The 27,401-nt window shown below is 40.3% G+C and overlaps 2 pseudogenes; one reads left to right on the top strand and one right to left on the bottom strand.

The window, feature by feature from the left end:
- Positions 1–11,944, top strand: part of LOC122362628 — a 28,702-nt pseudogene extending 16,758 nt beyond the window's left edge.
- Positions 11,945–12,970: 1,026 nt separating this feature from the next.
- LOC122362782 lies at positions 12,971–26,501 on the bottom strand (annotated as a pseudogene).
- Between the last annotated feature and the right edge of the window lie 900 nt (positions 26,502–27,401).

Genomic DNA, 27,401 nt, shown 5'->3' with positions numbered 1-27,401 from the left:
TAATTTTAGAAGTTAGTCAACATATTTATTTTATGGCAAACGTTTTTGCATGTTTATGGGTTTTATATTAAATGTTATGTGCACAATTATATCTTTAGTTGCAATTTTGCTTTTAGCATTTTCCCTACTAGCCTACTAACTAGAACAGACAGAATCAGGACAGATCAGCAACCCATTTATGAGTTCCAACCCAACCGCTGCTCTGGCATAATTGGTTTGTAAATGCCACCTGGTTTGACATTTTGTTATCTAATGAAATGACATCAATATATTTTAAGTGTATAAGTATGCAAATACATCTTGGGGCCGCCTTAGTTTTCTTCAAAAGGTGACAAATTTGTTTAATTTCTTTTTGTAAAATTACTTTTTCAAAACAAGCAGAGAGAAAACAGATTTATCCTGCGTAGGTGTGTTAGGCTGATGCTCAAGAGCCTCTAGCTGGCAGCGCATTTGGCATGTGACTCTATTTCTCATGCCTGTTATCATTAGACAAAAGCTTAGACTAGCAATCATCTCCCCGGGGACCATTTTTTGTGTGTGCTTTGCAAGACGTCCCAAAATACCAAGAGGACACACTCACAGAGACATAAGTCCGGGCAGCTGAGTGTTGTTCCAATTCTATCAGAGTAATTACAGCTAGTCCTTGAGAGAGAACACAATCTACTTAAGATAATGAGAGGCGTTGCACTGTAGAATTATTTAGTTAATCTCTATATGAGTGTGTGTGTGTGTGTGTGTCTTTGTGTGTCTCACTGTGCTCTTCTTCCCCAGGCTGTTCTGGAGAGCACATGGCCTTCCCTCCACCAGAGGGGGATACTTCCTGTGGGGAAAGCTGAGAAATGTGGTTCGGGGTGTGGTGCTGTTCAAACAAGTATGGAGGAGGCAGACCACCCACCCAAAAGACACCCATCTCTCTGGTAAAACCCCCAACTCCATTTCACACATTCCACAGAAGTGGACACACTCTTTAAATTTCCTGTAAAAACAAAGTCAGGTCCAATATAAAACAATTATACAGGATAATGCTGCTTCTTTCCTTTCTTGCCTTCTGTTACCTTTCTAATACTGAAAAAAAAAAAAAAAAAAAAAAAAAAGAAAAAGATTTGACAGTCTTTTAATGCACTGTAAACACTCCAAAATCAAGATGGTGTACAAGGCTGGGAAATTATCTAAATGTCTAATTAAATTAAATTCCATCCAAATTGTACCCAAATAACTATGACTAGTCTAACATAAAAAAATACATTACAAAATATGAGTATTTTACACAGTGTATGTTAGCTTAGCAATGGTAACTCTATTGAAATAAATTGTAAGTGGGTCTATAGGATTAGGTGTTTCATATGAGAAGGAATTATGCTTGGAATTGCTGCCTTTGAAAGTCGGTTCCAAATAAGCCACTTTTGAGATTTCATTTTGGTTAGGAAGCTGTTTAAAGAGAAGGTAGTTTGCTAGATTTTTTTGTAACTGAATTCATTATTAGTAGCCAGTCCATTAATAGCTACAGTCACTGCTTCTGCAAAGTTAAAATCGTTCTCGTCGACTTAATTTTCCTTCAAAATTGTTAGATATATCATCAGAGTTGTTTCAGAATAAAGAAATCCCTTTGAGAAGTTAGCCAAGTCTGCAGGGTAGCATGGACTCGATATCATTTCCCACTGTCAGAAAAACTTTCCATCATTTCTCACAAAGACAGGGTTACTTGAGTTTTGTGCCTGAGGAGGTACCATCTCTAATCTATCTCCCCCTCAGTACTCGGGCTAGATCCAGCCTGCCTGCTGAACCAGAAAGACTTTAATGGGTCCAATTAAGATAAGAGTCGATAGCCGCCTCCTCATCCACTACAGTTCACAGTCTGAGTCTGATTTGATCTCCTCTCTCACACAGTCCCCTGTAAACAGCATATTAGAGAAGGGCACAAGAGGCCTTTCATAATTAAAACAAGCTGCCATAACCCACAAGCCCCAAAAACTGCAACTTTGTCATGCAGAATGAATTTATCTCACACTAAAGGACTAGTGAGTACAGACCTAATTAGTGGATTATATGAATTTACTTCTTAATTTGTTGAATCTAAGTTATAATAAATTAATGTACAGTACCATTAAAACTTTTGGGGTCAATGTGATTTTTTTATTTAAAGAAATTAATATTTTTATTCAACATGCATGACTTAAATTGATCAAAAGTCAAGACTATTGTAAAGCATAGTTTAAAAAACTATTTTGAATAAATTCTGCACTTTCTATTTATCAAAGAATCATGAAAAACATGGTCACTGTTTCAACAAAAATGTTGCCATATTATAATCTTCACAATATTAAAATGATCTCTGAAGTATCATATGACACTGAAAACAGCAGTAATGGCAGCTGAATTATCAACCATTAGAGGAATAAATTACATTTAAAATTTTAATTAATTTACCTCGTAATACCATTAATATCAAAAAAATAAAAAAGTAACAACTCCAAACCTTTTGAAAAGTAGTCATTAAAGATTTTTAATTATGAAATGTATGTTATAGATTCTATTTTTTGTCTCTGGTAAATAAAAATCTAAATATTATAAAATAACTTTATAAAATTAACCACACAAGACGGTACTAAGCATGCATCTTGGATTGTTTATGTTACCTTTTTTTGAAAGGCATACATATAACAAATTTAGTTGCATTACAGTTTAAATGCTAATGTATGTTTGAAAGATAATCTCGGTTTGAAAGCCCTTAACCAAGTGGGAAGCTTAAACACACTACACACGTTTTTTCATTGCTCTTTTTTGCTTTGTTGCCACTTTGAAATATGATGCAATCCTTGGCCAGAGAGCTTTTCAAGTTGCAAGCTGTTGTGTTTTGAAATATGTTACTTGTTATTTCTCCTGCTAACTGTCTTTCATACTCTTCTTCCGAGCAGATGCCAGTGATCTCGACAGCGTCAGCCATGGCAGTCTGGACAGCTCTAACGATTCGGCAGAGCGAGTTTCCATTGATACAGACTTCACTAAAATGGATTCCAGTGATGACAGATCCAGCACAGGTACCCGGTCTGCTTTCAGTCTTTCTGTGTTCTCGTTCCATCATCAGTTCTCCACTGTGCTCTCGGCACAACAGGACGTGCTTCTCTCTCCTTCAAACTCGTCAGAAGTCTCTAGGAGAGTCATTATTTTTCACTGTGGGAGTGAAAAGACATCTCTCACCCTTTTTTTCTCGCTTTCAGTCTTTTCTGTATTTCTTTAAGCACACATTAGTATAACACATGTGGTGCAGTGAACAAAAGCATTATGCCCCCTCAGATGATCCAAATTCATTTTGAATGCAATTTTCAAAAAAAAAAAAAATTATCAACTTTAATAAAACAAAGGAAAAAATGTATCAAATACACATTATAAAATACACACTTTTAAAAGTTTGGGGTTTATACTTTTGTAAAATATATATATATATATATATATATATGTATATATATATATATATATATATATATACTTCTCTCTTTGGACAAAAGAACCACATTTATTTGATCAAAAATGCAATTTAAAACAGTAATTTCTATTTCAGTATATTTTAAAATGCATTTTTCCTGTGATGACAACTAAATGTTTAGCAGCCATTACTTAATGTATTTATGATCACATGTTCTTTCAGAAGTCATTCTAATATGCTGATTTGATGCATTTTCTATTAACATCAATGCTTATAATAGTTATGTTGTTTACATTTTTAGGTGAAAACCATGATACATTTGTTCTGGACACTTCAAAAGAACAGCATTTATTTTAAAAATAAATCTTTGGTAGCTTTATAAATGTCTTTACTGTCACTTTTGAACAAATTAATGCATCATTGCTGAATAAAGAATATACATTTATTTTTGCTAATCTTACTGACCCCAAACATTTAAACAGTAGCGTGTAATGTTTTTGCAGGATCGTTAAACTGAGATGGGCCTAGCATTCATCTCTATATCCTCGTGTTTCTTATATCAAAGGATGCATAGAATTTGTTCATGGAATGAAACTTAATATGGTTCAGAACAGCAGTAGACATCATTAATACTTATCACACGACAAAAAAATACTGTACAGTTTTGTATTCCACAGAAAAAGGAAAGTGATGAAATGAAAAAAAAAAAAGTATGTGTTGTATCTGACAAATATATTAAAATACAGAGAAGAAAGGCCCTCTATATGTTCAAACTGCTTTTTGAAGTACTCTAATGCTATAGGCAGTGATGGTCATGGAGAAGATCTGAGAGATGTATGGTTTGACAGAAGAGACTAGCAGTTACTGAGCACTCACAGGCAGTGGTATAGCAGAAGTCTGACTGAGGAGGCGAGAAAGGAAAAAAGGAATGACTAATGGTGTTATTTTAGCTCACCTCTGGAGGCAGTACTGTGATGTGAGCTTTATGCTCCATCAGCTTTCTCAGTGTGGCTCAGAAGCAGCCACCCTGTGAGTGTGAGTGTTTTCTGTCTGTGTTTCTGCCCTATTGTGCTATATGAGAAAGTAAATCACTGCTCCTTCTTGATGTTATATTATCATGCGTTATGATGTGCTAGGTTAAAATAACTTTGTTTGAAATCATTCTCCTAAGAGTCTGTATCCAGCTGCATCAAATCACCCAAAATCTGTAAAGTAGGCTAAACTTTGAAGTGTGCTATAAAGATTTGTGAGACATGAAAAAGACCTTGCAAAACATCTCTCTAACATTACTTTTCTGTAAGGATGTTCTTTTTTTATGCACACTGTAATGGTTTGCCAAGTGTTTAGGAGTGTTTGTATGTATTGTTTGATTCCAGGTGGTCAGTCTGATCAGGGCTATGATTCTCTGTCTAAAGAGGAGGTGAGGTTAGGAGGAGGTGAGGAGCAGAACCCCTCTCCAGACTTGAAGGAGAAGGACAGAAACTCTTGCCCATGTGAGTAACACAGAATGCTATTCTGCCTAAACATAAACATAGTATGTTCACTATAATGTACTACCTTATTACTTATTCTACAGAATTTGAGTAAAATCCAAAATAAATGTTTTAAACAGTAATGCAGAATAGTGACAGTAAAACAGTTACAATGGAATTAAATGCTGTTTTTTAAATGTTCTGTTCATCAGATAATCCTTTAAAAAACATGGTTTCCACAAGGTCCAGTTATCACTATTAACAAACCAATAACTCATAATTTGCTGCTTATTGGTATCCAATATGTTAATAATAGGCATGCTAATAAGCAACTAGCAAGTATAGCAATGCTAGTATTTGATTACAAACACGAGTTGCACTAAACATCTCTATGCTTCCACCTAATGGTAAAGTGTGGGACTGCAAGCTATTAAACTGCTTTATATGCTTTATTTGAACAACTCTCTGACTGTATTTCATCTCATTTTAATGTCCAGTGTCCCAGACTGTACTCTCGAAGAAAGAGGATTCATCTCCTATGGTTGGAATCCATCCATCTGCAACCAATGTGGAAACCAGGGATGTCTTTTCTGAAGCCCTTCCAAAGACCAAAAGGCCAAACTCACTGGATATTTTCGGAGGAAAGGCTGTAAGGCCAAACACTCTTGATCTAACTCCAGACAAAACAGTACGAGAACTCAGCAATGAATCTGTTCCAGCACTGATCGAAACGGAAGCGGTGGGGGGCGTTGTGAGCCCACCTAAAGTTGCTGTGGAGAGGACTGCTAGCTGCACAGTTGCCATGGAGAGGGAGCATATCGGCGTGGAGAGGAGTGTGAGCTGCAGCAGTGCTCTTGGTCGAGTGGTTAAGAGGACAGGTATAGAAGCAGGGTTTGATCCTCTGTCCCTTATGATGGCCGAGACTCAACCCCACTGTGAGGGTGATAATGCAGACACCCCAACCGCCCGCCGAGACCTGGCTGAAGAGATTCATCTCTACATGAACAACCTGAGCAGCCCGTTAAGCCAGCGCTCTCTCAGTGTTGACCTGAAGGGCCATCAGACCCCGTCCCCTCACAGCTCTCCCCGCATGCCAGCAGCTCTCAGCTCCCCCAGCACCTCCCAACTCCAACCTCAGCCACGCACTCGTCTCTTCTCCTCGCCCTCCCTCCCCCAGGGCCGCGTGCGCAGGGTCAGGGAGCAGCGACCCACCTCCCTGGCCTCCCCTTCCTCACCTACTCCCTCCTCTTCCTCTTTCTCTATGGACTCTTTGCTCACCCCAACCCTGGACGTGTTCAAAAGCAGCTTCCTCTCTGCTGGGAAGGGCGTCGCTGAGAAAGCCAGCCGACTATATTCACGACTTTCCTCCCAGACGTCTATTGCACAGGTATAAGATGTTTGGAAATTCTTACTTTGGAGCAGGCCTTGAATGAAGGCCTTGCCGAATTGCTTCATCTCTGTTTGTTATCCTCACCAGGACTTGAACTCTGACCGGGTCAGTGTGTCTTCTCTGGGGTCAGGTGACCCCGATTGCTCCTCTCTGATTGAGAGCGATTCCTGTGTGGACCCCGATGGGCTCTCTTCCCCACAGCGTGACGTCACTCAGCAGGTCACACGTCCCAAAAGGAGCCCTTACAGGAGCAACCACTGCCTGGAAAGCCCATCTGCACCATCTCGACTCTACCGCCAGTCTTCACTCACTGGTACGTCTGCTGGATTCACTGTTAAATATGCTTCTGAAGAAGCACTTTTATCTAAATGCCAGGCACTAATACTTTTTATGCTTTGCTTCATCCTACATTCTTATAGATATATCCAGACACCATCCTATATAATAATTTATATTGGAATGCTGTCATTATTTAAATACCATGGATAAAATAATTTCTTATTACCTTACATAAATTATTGAGTGTTATGATTCAAAGTGAAAATAAAATAAAATAAAATAAAATAAAAAACTATTTAGCACATATAAACCATTTACATTTTTAGATTCCTATATTGTTTTAATTATATTATATTTTAATATTATATTTTATTTTGCTTTATGATAACTGTTTTGAAATTTGGACATTATTTTGTTATATTGACCCTTCCATTTTTTTACCATAATACATTATTTAATGTTTATCTATGTAAAGTTTAATGATTTTTTTTGTGTGTGAGTTTATCCATTACATTGGAAATAGTAATTATAGTAATAGTAATTTTACTGTAATTTCAGTATAAACATTCATTATTTATTTGCGTTTTTCATGCTTCATATTTATCTCACACACTTGTCTGTATGACATACCTGGGCTCAAAAGAGTGACCCACTTTTATTAGTTCTGGGTTTTCTAGACAGTGAATTCAGGACATGAGGTTTAAGTGAGCACACTTGTCAAAATGGCAAAAAATACATACCACATTTTTAATATTAATGCATAATGTTGTTTAAGTGGCTCACTCTGTTCGGGTAAAACTTTGAGGTTTCTCCTGAATAATAGGCTAAAAATAGACAGTGTGCTAGAAAATTACCCATCAGGCCTATGAGTAATTCTCTTTATTTTTTGGTCCTTTGTTTAGATAACAATGTTGCACAATTAGAGAACCACAGAAAGATAAGGAGCTATGTTTAAAGGCATGTGAAGGAGTGGCAATTCTAATTGTGAAGAATTGTATTGTAAAAATGAACTTATGTGCCACTTTTCCATTCTTTCCATTATCTGTGATGCTTTGGGTGGGTGATTAAGCATGTTTTTGCATATGGAGTGCTGTGTGTTGTTCATGAGGCTGGTCATTGTTTCTGCTCCAGCAGCTGCAGAAGTAGGCCAGTAGACAGGGCTGTGAGTGTGTCTGGCTCTGCAGTAATGGGGTCTGAGAGGGGATCTTCAATCAGCCTGACGGGGGTTGTGCTGGAGTGCTCCCCAATCACTCACATCCGCATACACGCTCTTATCCCAGACTTCTGTAGAGCCTCTCTCCTCATTCATCGCCATCAGAATTAGCATTCATAATCCCTGCAGGCAATCACCTTGAAATGTGACTTGTTTTGGAGAAGATTGCTCTCTGATGAGAAACATCATGTCTTCAAAGCTCTTTTTGCCGCAGAGAGTGACTTTTGTTTTGTCTTTTGTCCTTCAGGTCCGCCGCTGACAGTAATGAAAGCTCTGCAGACCCCAGACGCGTGTTCTGATTCCAGCCTTTCACAGTCTATGCAGAACTACGCTGTTGAAGTGAGTTTTTAAATGACGGTTATGCTGAAGTATTACTGTAGCAAGAGTTATTGTGGCTAACTTTGTTTGACGTTCTAGGTTCGTATGTCCAGTTGTTCGCGCTGTAACACCTGTGAGAGTTTGGTGTATGATGAAGAGATCATGGCTGGTTGGACAGCAGATGATTCTAACTTAAATAGCACTTGTCCCTTTTGTGGCTCTCCATTTCTGCCTCTGCTCAATGTGGACATCAGAAACCTGGGTGACCAGGAAAGGTAATTTGGCCTGCAACCACACAATAGACATTTCTATGGAAATATTCACCATATCTAATTGTTTTCTTTATCTTCTCAGATCCCCCTCTCAAGATGCACATACTTGCCAGACAGACACTGCAGATGAACTACCACAAGTATATAATGCTGCTAGCAATCTATCCAGCAATGGCAAAAAAGACCCTGTAAGAATACATTTCTCAGATTATAATTAAATCATTCGGAATCATATTTTGAATGCATCAGATCTTTATTATATTATCTATGTACCATATTTTCTGGAAAAACTAATAATCTGAAACATGCAGGGATTTTCATTCCAAATCGACTTATACTTTATAATGCAATTAATGTCAAGCATGCAAAATCATGCAAAGCACACATATTTGAGTTGATGCAAATCCAACATCACATTTTTCACGTGCCAGTGGTTTTAGTTTTTCTTTACATACAAATTAATAAATGTAGCATATGGTGTTTTACTATAATTTAATTTAGCTTGTTTCATGGCTGTTTTTGTATTGCCGCTCTCTTTTGACTAGTGTTTTATTGTTAAAGGATTTGTTGTGTGAAAACTAAAATACTTATTTATGGTCTTCATAGGGTTTGTAAACATTTAACTTTAATTACATTATTTTACATTATTTTTTGTGATTTATAAACGGATGCAAACATTTTTTTCAATTTTCACTACATATTTTCCAGAACAAAGTAATACTTGATACGTCTATGACTCAAAATTGTTCAGTTGATTATGTTTTAGTTATTTTAATGTTTTTGTGCTGCAGGAGCCAGTTACCGTGCCCTACCTGAGTCCTTTGGTGCTGTGGAAGGAACTGGAAAGCTTGCTGGAGAACGAGGGGGATCAGGCCATCTCATCTGCAGCCATTGTGGATCACCACCCTATTGTGTTCTGGAACCTGTGTGGTTTTTCCGTAGGCTGGACCTGGCCAGCAGCTTGCCAGGCCTCTATTTGAGCTCCAAACACTACTGCAGAGATTCTCAGGTAGGTTTTAAAAATTCTCATGTGATGTTTCTCTTCCATTTGTGTTTGAATGCATAAATAATTGCAAATGCTGTAGCTGATGACACTGTACTTCTCAATAAAAGCTTGCGTACTTTTTTACATGTTTTGTTTTGCTTTCTTTAGCCTCTGCAAAGTTGTGCTTCTGAAGACAGTAAGAATGTCTTGGTCCAGATCCTGTGGGACAATCCCAGACTGCATCAGGACCCTATCAAACCTTGCTACTTGCTTTGGAAATCATATTGTAAGAATATAATACAAATATATATATAAATATATATATATATTAGTATTATATATAAGTCATTTACACAGAGCTCTATGGCTGTGAATGTGCATGAAAGTGGTTTTTGGGCAAATATTTGCAACATATTATCCTTTTGTGGTATGGACGTGAGTTACGCCTTAAACCATGAGGCATAAGCTCAAGTGTGGCATCAGTTTTCTAAAGAGATCAGACTTTTGCCTGGTGGAAGAGAAAATATGGGAAAAAAACTCTTTTAGTTATACACTTTGCATTGGTATTAGAGTTGTAGTCACAGTATTTTTTACAGTATTTATATTATTTATTTAAGCAAGTATAGTGCAAATATTAGTTAAATTTGAGTAATTTTAGTACTTGAGCTTCATTTATTCCAGTTAGTTGACAGGGACACTAAAAGTTTGTTTTTTTAATTTAAGCTTTTTGTCTTTATTTATATTAGATATGTTTATACTATTTATGTATCTTTATTAACATTTTTACATATAACAAACAGCATTTAAAGTTTAATAAGAACTACTAAATGCAGTTAAACCCCACTAAAAACAGCAGATGCAGTAGTTTTGCTCCTGTGTACTAGCCATCTACTTCATACTGGGTTCATGTTTTTTAAATAGGTGCAAATCCTGCAGTATCTGAGGAGGAGGAGCAGGCTGTGAGTCTAGAGCTGCTGCAGAGTGTCGTGAAGAGCATCCAGAGGAACGATGTCTACCAGCCCATGAGTCAGATACTGCAGCTACTGGGAACCCGACTAGGCTTCGTCAGACAACGGTATGAGAACAGTGTGAAGTATTAAGCACAGAAGCGGTTTTAATCATTTTGACAAGCTAAACTTAATGACTCATTTCTCCTTATTTCTTATCATATGCAGAAGCTTATATAGAGACATCCTGTTCCTGTCTTTGGTGGCTTTGGGCAAGAGTAGCATAAATATTGGTGAGCTGTTTGCTTTTGTTTTATAAGTTTTTGAGGTTTGGGTTCAGTAAGATTTTTTATTCAAAAATTCATATTTTTATTTTAAATAAATGCATTTTTTTGCTTTTCATTCACCATAAAATCCTGAAACAAATGTAGCACCTTTTCTAGCATAAGTATTTTCAACATCAATAATAATGAGAAACATTTCTTGATCAGCATATTAGAATGATTTCTGAAAGATCACTTGACACTAAAGACTGGAGTAATGACTGCTAAATATTTGGAATTAACATCACATTTTTGGAATAAATTACATTTTTAAAATATATTAAAATAGATATTTTGAATTGAAAAGCTTTTTTTTTAGTATGCAGCCTTGGTGTGCATAAGCTACTTTAATTTACTGACCTAAAACCTTTAAAATGTACTATACATCTATTTTAAACCGCAGAACATGATAACTGTCATCATTACCAACATCTTCATTTATTTTCACAGATGCATTTGATCGTGAATACAAAATGGCATATGACCGTTTAACGCCCAGCCAGGTCAAGATGACCCACAATTGTGACCGTCCACCCAGCGCCGGAGTCATGGAGTGCAGGAGAACCTTTGGGCTGCCCAGTCTCTGATTCGCCTCCTCTCACTGATCCCTCTCTCCTTGTATCCATCACACAGGAAGGCATCCAAAGAAGGAACACTTTCATTCATGTGATCCTGAACATTCATCGTAACCAAAGCTACCTCTGGCTCCCATGAGGTCTCTTTCGACACAAGTCCTGTGTATTTATGTGACTGTTCTTCTTCATACACTTCCTGTGAATATGTCACTTTATATAGTCTGTAGTCGTGTTCTTTTTCTTGCATTTGCCCTCACTTTTTGCTCTTCCACCTGCCTAATGTCTTGACCCTCAACCCCTTTAGGAATCTTGGGGGGTCACGTTTGAATCGTCTAGCACCGCTCAGGTAAACTTGAGTTTAGAGGTCATTGTAGATTAGGAGCAATATCATTGTGCTCAGGTCATTCCATCGCTCCATTCGTTCACGTCCAGTGAATGGTGGGGTGGATTTGGGACCAGTAGCTATAGAACAATCAAATCGATCACGTTTAGGATGCGTGGAAGCACAATGAGCAACCCCAACAAACACCGTCCTCTTTAGGCCGTCTAGAGGCACTTGTATATTTCACATACAGAGAGACTTTGTGTACATAGTCTTATTATTTTGCATATTTGTATTATACAGTTATATTTTAAGACTGGAATTTGTTATAACTGACGTGTCTCCATTTGTAAAGACTATGCTGTTCGGAGTGTATAGGTTTCTCTTTTGTGCGTGTGCTGTTTGTCGTCCTGGTCCTGGAGACCAGTCGATGGTGACCGCCAGTGACACTGTCGTCTTGAGGTACAGAACTGGACCAAATATAAACTCTTGACTCACAGTTTACATGGTGAGAAAAATATTTGAGGAGATTTTGAATTGAGAAATGCCTTACCTTGGGGCGAAGAACAGTACGGAGACAAATTTACAACAGGGTTTAAAGGGTAATATAGCAAGTATAAAATAAAATGGACTGTTAATGTGAATGGAAAGTCAACGTTTTACACTCACTAGCATAATCTAGTGTGTTTGCCATGAAGGTACGTAAACGATAAATTTTTTTGAGGCATTGCTTTATATTGTGCAGTGTTACATAATCATGGGTTTCCATTGTCAAGATACATAAAGTACCTGAAGCATACAAGCACTTACATTATGCGATAACTGGAACTGTTATATTTTAATATTGTTCATTTTTTATCATTATGTTAATGAAGATGCACTTTGAGTCTGTGTGGTTGGGAAGAGAACTGATTAAGTTTAAATATTTAAAATGCGATGGATTATGGAAAAGATAAAAACACATGTAGTTATACACAGTGACATGATGTTAATGCCCCAAGTAGGAAAAAAGAGATAATACTGCCCTAAACATTTTAGGATTTTTTTTTTTTTTTTTGTTTATTGACCTGATGCTGTGTAATACTACAAAAAGAAAAAAATACAATTTACACTGCTGTTAATGTTTAGCAGTTTTTCTATCACCTGCTTTTTACGTCAATATGGCATAGTAGTGAAACAAACTGACTTATTTCATGGAAGCTAATTTAAAGCGGTTAATGTGTGAGGTGATTTGTTTATTTGTTTTTTTAACAAATCATTTTATGTTAGGCAATGTGCTTTACATATCACTCCTTTTGTTACTTCTATTTATATTTGTATATATCATTTTGTCAGATCTGAGCCAGGTCTATAAAATTGTTTAGAACTGTAAATAAACACTTAAATCGACTCCGATGTGTTTGTTTTGGTGTCTCTGGTTTATTTGATGAAATAGAGGGAGAAAAAAGTGGCATTTTAAAACCCATTTAATTTTGCACTGAACCAACAAATATATTTACAATGAGCAACTCTCAAGAGAGAAATCAACACAATGTGCGACATTCAAAAAGGAACAATCCTTGCCTCTATTCAGTAGTGAATTTAAACAGCATTGTGACATTTGTATGGAAATTCACAAACTGTTTTTATCAGAATCATACTGATTACATTAGACTTTGTCTCTACTTTTATGATGGAAAAAAAGTCATATCTTACATACAGCACATGATCTGCAATTAGAACGCTTGCTAATGACATTTTTTCATGTAACAAAAATAATTCCATTAGAGAATGGTTAAATTACATAATTTACAATAAGCTCACGATTTCTCCCAACGTAGTCCCATAGCTATCTGAAAACCCACAACATCGAATAATACAATCACAATATAAAATTCATCAAAAACAATTTGGAAACATTTCTTTGTTATGCAATGCAATGTTTCATCACTGAAAACAATTACACACGTTTACCTCTCATAAAGTTATAATCCTTGCAATCGATTTTATATGTCGTAAAGAAATGTGTTTTGCATGTGTATCTTGGTATCATCCCAATAAACCTAAATGGTTAAATTGCATCACAAATCATGTGAGATTTTGAAAAAAATAAAAGAGAAAAGATTTACTATGTGGTCCTGTCCCAAATGGCACACTGGATCTGACCTTTGATTATGCAATCATAACCATATTGTGTTTGCCAAGTCCACAAGGCAGTAGGGTGTCTTATTTGTTATTTTACGGTTCAAAAAGGTGCTCAAGAGTGCCTCTGTATGTGGTCTCAATGTGCCCTTTTGGAAAGCCCACACTGGTGGGCCAACACAGCAGTCTACACTCAACAATCCATATGGCATTACATCACCAAAGTGAGGATAACACAAATGGTGACCATTTGGGACAGGGCCTGTTACTCTTTTCTGCCATTTTAATGTAACAAGCCAAAAGTGGTGACCAAAAAAGTGCCTGTAACAGTTAACATAGTTTGGAAATGATGGCCAGTTATTGCATCCCTTTACAAAAGATCTTGCAAAATACAGAATAAGTCAACAGCGAGTCCAGAGATGCTTTTAATATGTGTGAAGTTACAGTTCAGAGCGTTTCAAATGCCAGGACTGTATCAACAGGTTTGCTCAGATGGACACAGGACATATGATGATTCGATCCTCTAGCATGACACTGAGCACCAGGAACACAAAGTAGAGGATGAACATAGTGGATCCCAACACTTTATTCATCCTCCACTTACAGGCAGCGATGGAGATAATGACAAAGAGGAGCATGAGGAAGAGCAGCACAATGGCACAGAACAGCCCATTGCTGCTCACGGGCACCGGCGCCAGTGAATGAAAAGATGAGTACATCAGCCAGGGCACCGGCAGCCTGTAACAGAATATAATTAAGATATAAAGCATTTATTCATACCAAGGGGATATTTCTAAACAAACAACAGCTTAAAACATTTTTACTAATTTTAGATGCAATATTACTATATACAGTTCAGAAATCACATCTGTGTAGGTGCTTCTTTTGAATGATTTAATTACTTGGTAACTGCTAAAAAGTATGTTCTGACTATATAGAATGAATATGTTTAGTATGAATATAATACATTCAGGTGTACTATATTGTTAACTACATGTTGTTACTGTCGCCGTCTACCAGTGTCAGATGTCATTCATAAAACCTCTGGATACACACTTTCTAATTTCACCATAATTAGTAAATCATCCAGGTACTTTTCAAGGTATTTTTCACCTACTATTTTGCGACTACAATGAATTAAGACATATTACTCATTTCAGATGCAAGAAATTTGGAATATAGCTAGTCACTTCATCAGAAGTTCAGAGTTTTTGAACAAAACGGTTGAGCAAATGACACACTCAAAAATGTACACTTATTTTGTGCATGATTAGACAAATTAGTGTTGGTCGAACTTATAACCCAGAGGTCACAGGTTTGGGTTAAATCAAATGCAGAGCACAAGCTCCTAGTATGGGTTACCATACGTGGCCACATGTCATGTCACATCACTTTCTAATTTCTCTCCAGCTTTTAACAAAAAAAAATTCACTCATTAGGGACTCTTGTTGCCAGCTACTGGTGAAACTATATAATCTGCACAAAAATTTACAGAAAAATCCCAAAACTGACAGTCCATCTGAAAATCAAACGTAAACATGTGGTCTGAACACAAACCAGTGAACACAAGGAGCCAGTGTTTAGCCAATCACATTTGACAAAAATGTACCTATCATTTCCAGCTATCAAACACCTCATTTATGTAAAGTTTTCATTGTCTTACCCCATGGTGATGTCAAATATGTTGCTGCCTACAGAGCTCGAGACAGCCATGTCTCCTAAGCCTTTTCGAGCCACAATCACGCTGGTGATAAGATCAGGAATGGATGTTCCTGCGGCCAGAATGGTAAGACCCATGATTTCCTCAGAAATGCCAATGGTCTCACCCACCTAGGAGAGAAAATCTCAATGATTGATTGTTTGTTTTTATCTTTTATTTGCTAATGCAATAATGTTCATAAGCAATGGCTAATGCTGTTTTCTACACTGACCTGATGTGCCCACCACACCATAAGATAGGAGAATATAGCAATCCATACTATTGAACCAAGGAAAGTGATGACAAAGAACTTCTTGGATGCCTGTAAGTGCAAAATACAGTATGTCAGTTCTATCAAATTTCTATCAAAGTACATTTAAAAAAACAATGCTAATGTGATGTTTCTCACAGGGTTTCTGACATCTGGAACTGTCAGCCACAGTGGAAAGACAATGGGCAACAGAAACAAATATGTGGCCTGTTTGCGTCTGGTATCTGGCCACTCTAATGACAGAGGTTCATCATTTTCTCCTTCCTCTCCAGCCTCATCCTCATTTTCATCCTCATCATCATCATCATCTATCATCATCGCTGTCTTCATCGCTGTCTTCGTCACTGTCATCTTCATCATCCCTGAATCATCTGAACCTCCTGGCTTTTCTGATCCTCCTCCTGCTGCAGTGTCTCCTTCCTTAAGACAATATAAGAAAAAGACTGGTGAAAACATCTTACCTAAGCATAAAAAAACAATTACCATAACTAACTTAAAGCAACAGTTCACCCAAAAGTGAAGGTTTATCATCATTTAGTCACATTCAGTCTGTCCCAAACCAATATGAATTTCTTTATAAAAGCTTGCTCTTTTCCATGCACTTATAATAATAGAGACGGGTGCTTTCAAGCTTCAAAAAAGTATACAAAAGCACAATAAAAGGATAATAAAAGCAGATAGCTTCATTGTGTCACCAAGCCAGCAGAGGAGCCTGACCTCTGGGTGATCTGCATCCACTCCTCTGCGTTAACTTCCTGTTCCTGGACTATAAAGACTGCAGCAAGCCACTCACCTGCAGGTTGCATTGTTTCGCCTGTCTCATAGTTAGATCGTTCGTGGATTATAGTTTCTGGTTTTGACCCTGTCTGTTCTCTGATTCTCTGATCGCTTGCCGCCTGACCTGACCTTCTGCCTGTCTCTGGATTTCGTTATTGCCTCGCCTCCTATATATCTGTTAGCCCTGTTTGAGCGCCTGCCTGTTATGACCATGCCTTTGTTTAATAAAAGCCTGCACATGGATCCGCACGCCTCAGACCGCTCATTCGTGACAGAATGCAACTCACACCAGGATCCAGCGGCTTTTCACCGAACCATGGCCAGGTATGCACCTTGCAATGTCTTTGCTAACCCTCAAGCAGGGCAACCGATCACTTGAGGATTATACTCAGGAATTTCTGGACCTGGCTTACTTCTCTGATTTACCGGACTGTTTGCTAATTGAATTTTTCACGAGGAATAAATCAGCCACTCAAAACACAACTTGTTCAAGAGGGTCCACGTGAATCACTTGCACACTTTATTGAGTTTGGTTTAGTGACTGTGGGGTCAGCTCTCACGTTGGGTATTATGGAGGAAGAAGACACTGCATTAATTCCCAAGATGGCCGCCTTCCCCGAGCCGCTGCCCAAGATGGCCGCCTTCCCCGAGCCGCTGCCCAAGATGGCCGCCTTCCCGAGCCGCTGCCCAAGATGGCCGCTTCCCGAGCCGCTGCCCAAGATGGCCGCCTTCCCGAGCCGCTGCCCAAGATGGCCGCTTTCCCGAGCCGCTGCCCAAGATGGCCGCCTTCCCGAGCCGCTGCCCAAGATGGCCGCCTTCCCCGAGCCGCTGCCCAAGATGGCCGCCTTCCCCGAGCCGCTGCCCAAGATGGTCGCCGCCTGCCCAGAGCCGCTGCCCAAGATGGTCGCCGCCTGCCCAGAGCCGCTTCCTCAAGATGGTCGCCGCCTGCCCAGAGCCGCTTCCCAAGATGGTCGCCGCCTGCCCAGAGCCGCTTCCCAAGATGGTCGCCGCCTGCCCAGAGCCGCTTCCCAAGATGGTCGCCGCCTGCCCAGAGCCGCTTCCCAAGATGGTCGCCGCCGCCCCAGAGCCGCTTCCCAAGATGGTCGCCGCCTGCCCAGAGCCGCTTCCCAAGATGGTCGCCGCCTGCCCAGAGCCGCTTCCCAAGATGGTCGCCGCCTGCCCAGAGCCGCTTCCCAAGATGGTCGCCGCCTGCCCAGAGCCGCTTCCCAAGATGGTCGCCGCCTGCCCAGAGCCGCTTCCCAAGATGGTCGCCGCCTGCCCAGAGCCGCTTCCCAAGATGGTCGCCGCCTGCCCAGAGCCGCTTCCCAAGATGGTCGCCGCCTGCCCAGAGCCGCTTCCCAAGATGGTCGCCGCCTGCCCAGAGCCGCTTCCCAAGATGGTCGCCGCCTGCCCAGAGCCGCTTCCCAAGATGGCTGCCGCCTGCCCAGCGCCGCTTCCCAAGATGGCTGCCGCCTGCCCAGCGCCGCTTCCCAAGATGGCTGCCGCCTGCCCAGCGCCGCTTCCCAAGATGGCTGCCGCCTGCCCAGCAAAGCCTCCAGTGCCCGCGCCTCGTGCAAAGCCTCCAGTGCCCGCGCGTGCAAAGCCTCCAGTGCCCGCGCCTCGTGCAAAGCCTCCAGTGCCGGCGCCTGCGTGCAAAGCCTCCAGTGCCCGCGCCTCGTGCAAAGCCTCCAGTGCCCGCGCCTCGTGCAAAGCCTCCAGTGCCGGCGCCTGCGCAAAGCCTCCAGTGCCCGCGCCTGCGTGTAAAGCCTCCAGTGCCCGCGCCTGCGTGCAAAGCCTCCAGTGCCCGCCGCCTGCAAAGCCTCCAGTGCCCGCGCCTGCGTACCAAAGCCTCCAGTGCCCGCGCCTGCGTGTAAAGCCTCCAGTGCCCGCGCCTCGTGCAAAGCCTCCAGTGCCCGCGCCTCGTGCAAAGCCTCCAGTGCCCGGCGCCTCGTGCAAAGCCTCCAGTGCCCGCGCCTCGTGCAAAGCCTCCAGTGCCCGGCGCCTGCGTGCAAAGCCTCCAGTGCCGGCGCCTCGTGTAAAGCCTCCAGTGCCCGCGCCTCGTGCACAAAGCCTCCAGTGCCGCGCGCCTGCGTGCAAAGCCTCCAGTGCCCGCGCCTCGTGCAAAGCCTCCAGTGCCCGCGCGCCGGTAAAGCCTCCAGTGCCCGCGCGCGTGCAAAGCCTCCAGTGCCCGCGCCTCGTGCAAAGCCTCCAGTGCCCGCGCCGCGTGCAAAGCCTCAAGTTATCCCACCCTCCCACCCTTGCTACACGTCAACAATGGATCCCAGCAGCCCCTGCACTCATCCTCCACCCTCCACCTGGAGCTTGCCACGGGTCTGCCAGTCTCCATCGCCGCCGTGGGTGAAGGATCCTCGCTTCACCGTCCCGCCTCTGAGTCCCAGACTCCACCCCGGCTTGTAGACCCGCCGGCTTCCCTTAGGCTCCTAGCTCCCTCCTCTCTACCGTGCTCTGTCATTCCACCAGCTTCACCAGGCTCCATCGTCTCTCGGCTACGCCTTGGTCGGTCGTCGACCATCCGTCGCCTCAGGATTCCACTCTCCAGCTTCGCCTCGCCCCTCCATTCCTCCGGCTCTGTCAGGCTCCTCCCTTCCCGGCTCCACATCAGTCCTCTGTCGCTCTGGCTCCGCCGCGTCCTTCTCATTCCCGCCTCGCATCAGTCGCCGAAGCCTGCGGTATTGCCTAGGACCTCCAGCGCCGCTGTGTCACCCTGGCTCTTCGGCTCTCCGCCTCAGTCTCCCGACCACCTGCTCCGCCGCCGTCGGTCGGCTCCATGGGGTTGATGACCGTTACCTCTCCATGGCTCCTCCTCCGTCGGCTCCACCACTGACCATCATGGCTTGGTTCTGGATTGCCTCCCGCCTCCGGACTCCTCCCGTCTTCACCCTGGCTCCTCCCACCGTCTCTTCCTCCCTGGTCTCAGTTTGCTGACTCCCTCCCCGAACCCCTCCCAAGCTCACAGTTATGTTTTGTTTTGTGGAGCGCCAGGAGTCGCTCCTAGGAGGGGGGCTATGTCACCAAGCCAGCAGAGGGAGCCCTGACCTCTGGGTGATCTGCATCCACTCCCTCTGCGTTAACTTCCTGTTCCTGGACTATAAAGACTGCAGCAAGCCACTCACCTGCAGGTTGCATTGTTTCGCCTGTCTCATAGTTAGATCGCTCGTGGATTATAGTTTCTGGTTTTGACCCTGTCTGTTCTCTGATTCTCTGATCGTTTGCCGCCTGACCTGACCTTCTGCCTGTCTCTGGATTTCGTTATTGCCTCGCCTCCTATATATCTGTTAGCCCTGTTTGACGCCTGCCTGTTATGACCATGCCTTTGTTTAATAAAAGCCTGCACATGGATCCGCACGCCTCAGACCGCTCATTCGTGACACATTGCTTCACAGATCATCTTTGTCTCCACTGAAATGTTAACCTGAGTCAGAGATCTGACTTGAAGAATTATTAGGTCATGAAACAGACATAGTGAATGTGTCATGAAAATACATGCTTTTGGCCTCTTTTAAGCTTGAAACCTCTAGTTTCCCTTCACTGTAATAAATATTCTTCAAACACTTCCTTTTGAGTTCCATAAAAGAAAGGATGTCATGACTTGAGGGTGATTTAATTATTTTTTTTATTTCTTAAATATGAATCACATACTATGTTTGACAGATCACCTCTGTCAGCGTTGCAACAAGGTAAAGAATTGATGAGCTCATTAAAAGCAGACAAGTGTCTCATATCTCCTCCTTCTTCTTTCCAACTTTTTCGAGACGCAATAGGCCCACCTTTTGTGCCTCAGGCTTTGACTAGCCTCTTCCTCCTTGGCTCCTGGAGCTGAGTCTTTGGAATCCTTGGACTGTTCTGGGTCTGATCATCACCTTATTTAAACCACAAAAATAAAATATCAGTCGAGCTTGCAATTACTTACTAAATGTTGCAATACTACAAGCTCCTCTCAGATGTGGAGTGAAGATTTCTTCAATAGGAGTGAGTAATGCTGCTACTGTATATCGCTTGGCGGCAATTTCAAACACAGCAGTTGCGACACAAGATAATCCATAACTGATTCCAAGCCTCTCATGCTTAATTCATGAGATGGAGCTTGGTCATTATGTCAGGTAATGTGTAAAGCAGCTCTCGAGTAGAAACAAAAGGTGGAAATATGGAATGCGGGATGAGTAGAGGGCAAAACGGGCCAAACTCCTGGCAGCTTGCCCTCTCTTTGTACCTTTCATTCAGCACACAGCTGGTGCGTTACTGCTTGTGGAAATGCAACATTAATAACCATTTTGAATATGCAACAGAACTCATCTGTGAGGTAGGACAATGTACCGACCTGTCTACAAAGCTCTGTGCAATCATAATAGAACAGACTAAGATTATAAAATCTCACCTTCACCAGATTTTTCCTTCTTTTTGTTCTCTACTTTCCCCCGGGCCATGTCGTTCAAAATCTGAGCCTTGTCTTTAAATTTCACTGCAAACCAGGAAAGGAAGAATATAGCTTGAATGTAGACTTTGACTGGCACTGTCAGGGTCAACAATGGCAGTACCACAAATGACAGAAGCCCTCATTTCACAGACGTAAAACAAAATGTTATTTCCTCACATCTCACAGGCTACTACTGTACAAGACGGCGTCACATCACAAGATTAACATCACAAACACTAAGCCCCTTACCTTTACATTCCAAAGAGCTTCTAGCCTTTGCATCTCCATTAAACACTGACTCTAATGAGTAAAAGTAGATTCATATACAACAGATACCATGGTGAGTGTCACAAATGCAACTCCTAATGCTCTCCAAACTCATCATTACTGCACTGACTTGGAGTTAAACAAACTGACTTGTTTAGAAAAGTCTTTGGACAGGGCAAGGTATAAATGCACTGGGGGAATCTCATGTGAAGAAATGTTTGGGTTATTAAGCCTGATTTCTTAGATCAAGAGATTATTTTAAAAACCTTTTTCTATCAAAAAACACAAAAAAAATCTTCAGAGTTTTTAATCAAACTTTCATTTTATATTATATTATATTTTGCATATAATTAATAGATGGGGGTGGGGTGTTTAATTTTAAAGGAAATAATGAAAACAAAAAATGGATCTAATGGACCTAATGAATAGGGTTCTAATCAATAGGCTTCATTACGTTAAAAAATCTTTTCTATTAATTTTGGTGGGAAATATTACATAAACAACTCTTCGAGAGATTCAAAAGACTGATACAGAGCATTTAAAGGCAATACCAATGAGGTCCTAAAGTGCTTGTCAGTGATTTATCAGCCAAAATGTAAATATGTTTAACTGAATCTTTAAATTTATCTCATTGACTAAGGCTTGTAAATGAGCAGGGACCCCATCACCATAACAAGATTGAGCTGCTGGAGCCTGGCTCTCATCCAGCCTTTATGAGCTCAATCAAAAGCAGCTTAATGATGGAGCAGCACAGAGCTAGGAGGTTTTTGTGAGGACCCTGAGAGCGCAGGTGCTGCACAGCCTCCTGAGGACAGGCTGAAGGTCAAGAGGACCAACCCAAACCACTAACCACAGACCCCCAGACCAGAGCAACAGGGCTTCTGCTTTACACGTATGCATGCCAGCCATCAAACAGCTGTGCAAGGTATTCGTATGACATCACATCTTCAGTGCACATAGCATTTATGTAATTAAATTGAAAGTTTTGATGATGTTCCTCTAGTTTATAATAAGAACTGACATTTCTGACGACATTTTTTGTGATGCTAAGAAAACAGTGTTTCTGCACATGTTACCATCTTGTTTGAGAGCCCATGTGCAATAAGGAAATAATATAGCGTATGTTCAAATGGTGACATACACACTGATGTGACTCAACAGAATGTCATAGAGCCACTGCGGTGGGCCTTCTCTCACTACTATGAATCACTCTCCACTCCATAGACTGAGAAAGAGCTATTTATCTTCTTAGTATCAATCTGGACTTAGTGCTGTCATCATATGGAACACACTTTGCTAATCCATTTGTACTGGGAGAAGGACAAACGGAATCTCCTGCTCTCCACATCTTACAGCGCTTGAATATAGGCCTATGATTGGCATTTTGATCTTAATAATATAGCAATGTACAAAAAAGTTCAGAAGGTGCAACCATAAAACATCTAAAGCCCTTTAGTAAACCAGTAGTGTTTAAATCAAGCATTTTGTATGAACAACATTCAGTAAACATCATAAAATGGCAGAATTTGAGTCTTTAAAAAAAGCGTATACCTTTCCTAATTATTTAATATTAACATTTATTCAAAACTAATTTATAAACCTTGTAATACAGCTTTCACAAACAAATAAGGGAATGTTCACCCAAAAGTCATCATCTCGCCAACTTTTCATTCCAAAACTGACTTTCATTCTTTTGTGGAACATAGATAAAAGATTTTTTTATGTACATACAATGGATGCATGTTGTTTGGTTCCCAACGTTCTTCAAAATATCTTCTTTTGTGTCCCACAGAAGAACCAAAGTCATACAGGTTTGGAACGACATGATGGTGAGTAAATGATGACAGAATTGTCATTTTTCAGGGTGGAATATCCCTTTAAATAGGCAGAATTGAAATTTGTAACGGCTTCGTGCAATGTTTGCTTAATGAGTAATCATTATGAGGGTTCAGGCACTGAAGGGCTCTTACCCTCTCCAAGAGGATCCAGTGTGTGAATCATCAGCTGAAAGATGGTGTTCCTCATGGTGCTGTTGTGCAGAGAGGCAGAACTGCCCCGCGCTGCAGTGTGGGCTTCAGCTACACAAAAGAGGAGAAAATATTCTGACAAATGCTCTCGCTCATGTCAAAAGAATTCATACCTGAACCTGCGTATTATGTGGACTTTTAGAGATATAAATATTATATATGTCGTTTATTTTATAGGTTAAATTAATGAGTAATCCCATAATTTTATGACAGGACATGTGAAATTTCTTGTGTCTTCCTCATATCTTAGTTTGTAATCCAAAAACAACTATGAAAGCCTTTGTAGACTGACTTTTCAGAAGATTAAAAGGAGTTAAAATATGTTGCTTAATAAAACATTGCTTTGTTCAGGTTGACACATCAATGTTTGCTCAATCAGTTGTGTGATCTCTGTGCAAACAGTCATTGTATTGTGAATACAGTAATGTGTAGATTCCTTTAAGAGTTACCAGAGACCACATATTTTGAATTATTATGATTATTTGTTCATATATTTCCTTATTTTGATTACCTTTAATCTATTCTTGTCTTCTGGTTCAGGTGGCCTGTTCTCTTCGCCTGAGGTCCCATTGTCCTGTGTGCAACAACAGTTTGAAACATTACAGAAGATGCAAGGAACATTCACCTTTGACCTTCTCTTCTCATTCTGCTGTTTGGAGAATAAAGGTGGAAACTGTTACAAACTTGACAGATGATTCATTCCCATACCCTCATGGAGTGTATTTAAAAAAGTACTTGAAATTACAAAATAATTTATGATTGTAAATGAAAGTATTAATGTAACACAAGATTAGGTAATATAACATACCAGCATTATTTTAGTATTATTTATATACTATTACAATAATTTAATATTTTGAATTATCTTTTTAGATTTTAGTCCTCATTTTAAGTTTACTTTAGGTTTTAGTGATGTTTTTGTCTTTTGTCACTTTTTAATATTTCTAATTACCTTTATTATTGTTTCAGTATATGTTTTTGATATTTTAGTACTTGACTCATTTTATTTCAATTACTTGCCAAACCAACATTTCTAATCTCTTTTTTAATTTTAAATTTTGCATCAAATATTTCTATTTTATTTTATTTCAGCTTCCAGTTAACAAAAAATATTTTTTTATAACTTTAGTTTTAGTTAACATTTACAACACTGTAACATGCTTAAGCAGTGAAATATATAATATTCTGTATTTAATTGTTACTGTTGTATTTGTTATCTGTGATAATTTCAATCCAGTGGGTTTAGTTTGACAGAGATCTAGGTCCTCTGGTCTAGTAAGCCTTCTTACACTATATAAGCTTCAATCACACTTAGCAGATTTAAACACTCTATATGTTACACAGTTTGTAAATCACAGCGGACCCTCAAAGGATTAAGTGAACGTCTTTAGATCAGAGTGCCGTGTCATTGTTTTACCATTCCAGAGGCCAAATATTAGATTCAGTTACTATTATTTTGATCATATACATGATTCATGACATGCTGTCTATTTATTAACAAACCTGTTCCCAGTATAAGACATATTTGCTACAATCAAAATTTTGTCACTGCATTTTAAAGTCTCCCTCTCAGGTAGATTGTGAACAGAGATGTTATGACAGATTATCAAGTGTTGATCTCTCTAAACCCCTCTCTCACCACAGCGTCTAAGCTGAGGGATGTTCAGGATGAAGAAAGGAACTTGTGAAAATGAACATGCAATTTTATTATGTGACGGGATAGTGTCACTAATACAGATGGGGCTGTCACAGTGTGCCAAATGCACCTGCTCCAAATACCTCGCTTGGTACAAGACAACTCATTAACAATGTCTAGCCCCAGCAGACACAAGAGATCCTTTTCATTTCTGTTTATCAAAGGAAAACGCAACCCATGCGTATCTGCTCAATGAATAAACATAAGTGACTCACATTCACATTCACCTGAGTGGGATGCTATTATAGCTCTGTTATCGCAGATATTATAGCAGAGTAAATGTTCCTTATCACTAGAAGGATTACCATTGCAGAAACAATCAACACTATCCAAAACCAAACAAACTGCTTATTGCTATCATGCAAACCATGTATTTGATAGTACTAACAATGCACAAGGTTGTGGGTTCGAACACCAGTACTGATAAAATGTAAATATAAAATGATGCTATATTTTGTACAATTTATAAATGAATACACCATTTCAGGTTTATTGAACTGTATATGTAAAAGAAAATCTTATTAAGTACTCTAGCACAATTTTTAATTATTTATAATTTTTTAATAAATCAGATGATTTGGGTTTATTTAGGTAAAATTTGATGTGATTTCCAAAAAAAACTATGTGAATATATTCAAGCGTACCTTCTCAGGTTCTTCGACCGCAATAACTTTGATGATGTTCTTGTGTTTCCTGAGTTGAGACTTAAAGGCCCGCTCAATCTGAACATTGTATTTCATGAAGAAAACATAGACGGCATACCCGCCCACCAGCATCATACTCTCCCACCACATAATAGTATTGTCCAAGAAGAAGATGATGAGCATGATGAGATCGAGAATGTAGAAAGAAACATCCCGAAAAAGAGGCCACCAGGTGAGGTGAAGCATCTCCCGGGAGAACAGCGCACACATTCCAATCACAAACAGGATGTTGAAGACAGCCGAGCCTACGATAGTTCCAATGCCCACATTGCTATGAGAAATGAAGACCCCGATCAAGGAAGTGAAGAGTTCGGGAGCAGAGCCTCCAGCAGCCATGAACGTCGCCCCTGCCACATCATCTGAGATCTCCAGTTTGTCTGTTATGACTCCCAACGTAGGAACGAAAAACTCATCGCAGACTATGGCCAAAGAAACAAACATGTATACCATTCCAAAGATGTGTAGAACAACCCAGCCTTTGCGTCGATCCTCAATGGAGAAGATGTCCTCCGGGTACTCGCCCTTCATGTGTGGTGCATCACCAGGTCTGGACGCTGTAGTGTTGGGCACTACAGTTGTCGTATCGGTTGCCGGTGTAGGAACTGGGGTGGGTTTTGGAAGGTCTGGATCCACAAAGATGCATTGGTTGACTGTACTGTTTGTGGTTGTTGTAGGTGTCTCTGTTCTAGAGATAGTTTGGATGGATACATTTGTTGCTGGTTCTGACGACTGGACGCTATCTGTGTGGTTGGAGCTATTTGGCTCAGCAGTGGTCAAATTAGTCGGAAGCACTGTCATATCTGACCATCCAGAGCCAGGATCAGAGCCATCCTCAGGTTTTCCTGCTATTTGGGGCTCAGACCAGGGTTCTGGTAGTCTTGCTCTAATAGTGAGCTGATATAAAGAACAAAGGAAAACCCCAGACAGAAGTAATATTATCCGGCTAAGCTGAAGTCTCTTTCTTGAGTCAGGAACATTTTCTAGTATGCTTCCTAAAGGGCACCAAGTTGTTTTTTAGGGCAATGACACCCAGAACATCCAGAATTTCCCCCCAAAAGACGCAGGGGTATGCAGCACACACTCTCAGACAGTTTCATCTCATTTTCTCGGTGGTGCAGGTTTCCTTTCACAGACCTTACAGTGAATAAAAGGAGGAATACTGAGTACAGGTTGTATAGGAAACACTGAATGCAGGTTTAGCAGATTACAGTGTCCATTACACTCCTAAGATTGTTCATTTAACCAACCCATTGCATTGGTTTAAATTAAAACAAAAATGAAATAATATTTTAACAACTCTAGTTTCTTGTCAATTTCATTGTTAGAAGCATGTGAACTTCTTACCATGGTCAGAAATCGATAACAATCTGAGTTTGGGGTAAAACGACACTTAAAGTAATAAAGTAACGCCCTAATCTTCAGTTAATCAATCTTTTATACATTTCATCTTTTATACATATCTATCTATCTATCTATCTATCTATCTATCTATCTATCTATCTATCTATCTATCTATCTATCTATTTAATTCACATAGCCTAAATTAATAGCACATTATGTGTTAGCCTATGGAGAAAACGCCATAATAAAAAATAAAAGTGCCCTGTTTCAAAAGATGACATTGTCCCTTAAAAAAATGGCACTGCTTCTGAATACATAAATGATTAAGAAAAGCATTTCTCGAAGCATTTCTTTCAACATGCATGAGGGATTTAAAATATCCGTCTCATTTCTACAAAAGTTTTTGTCAAGCTTATACATTTATTAATAACATTGCGCCTCCATAAAACAACGAAATTACGCCTTTTGTAAACACAGTAGCACAAACACTAAAATGTAAAGTGTGACCAACTGTTTGGTTGCGGCAGGTATTTCAATATCAGC

Source organism: Puntigrus tetrazona, chromosome 18, assembly GCF_018831695.1.
Source record: "Puntigrus tetrazona isolate hp1 chromosome 18, ASM1883169v1, whole genome shotgun sequence".
NCBI lineage: Eukaryota > Metazoa > Chordata > Actinopteri > Cypriniformes > Cyprinidae > Puntigrus > Puntigrus tetrazona.
This window is presented reverse-complemented; position numbering and strand designations above follow the sequence as displayed.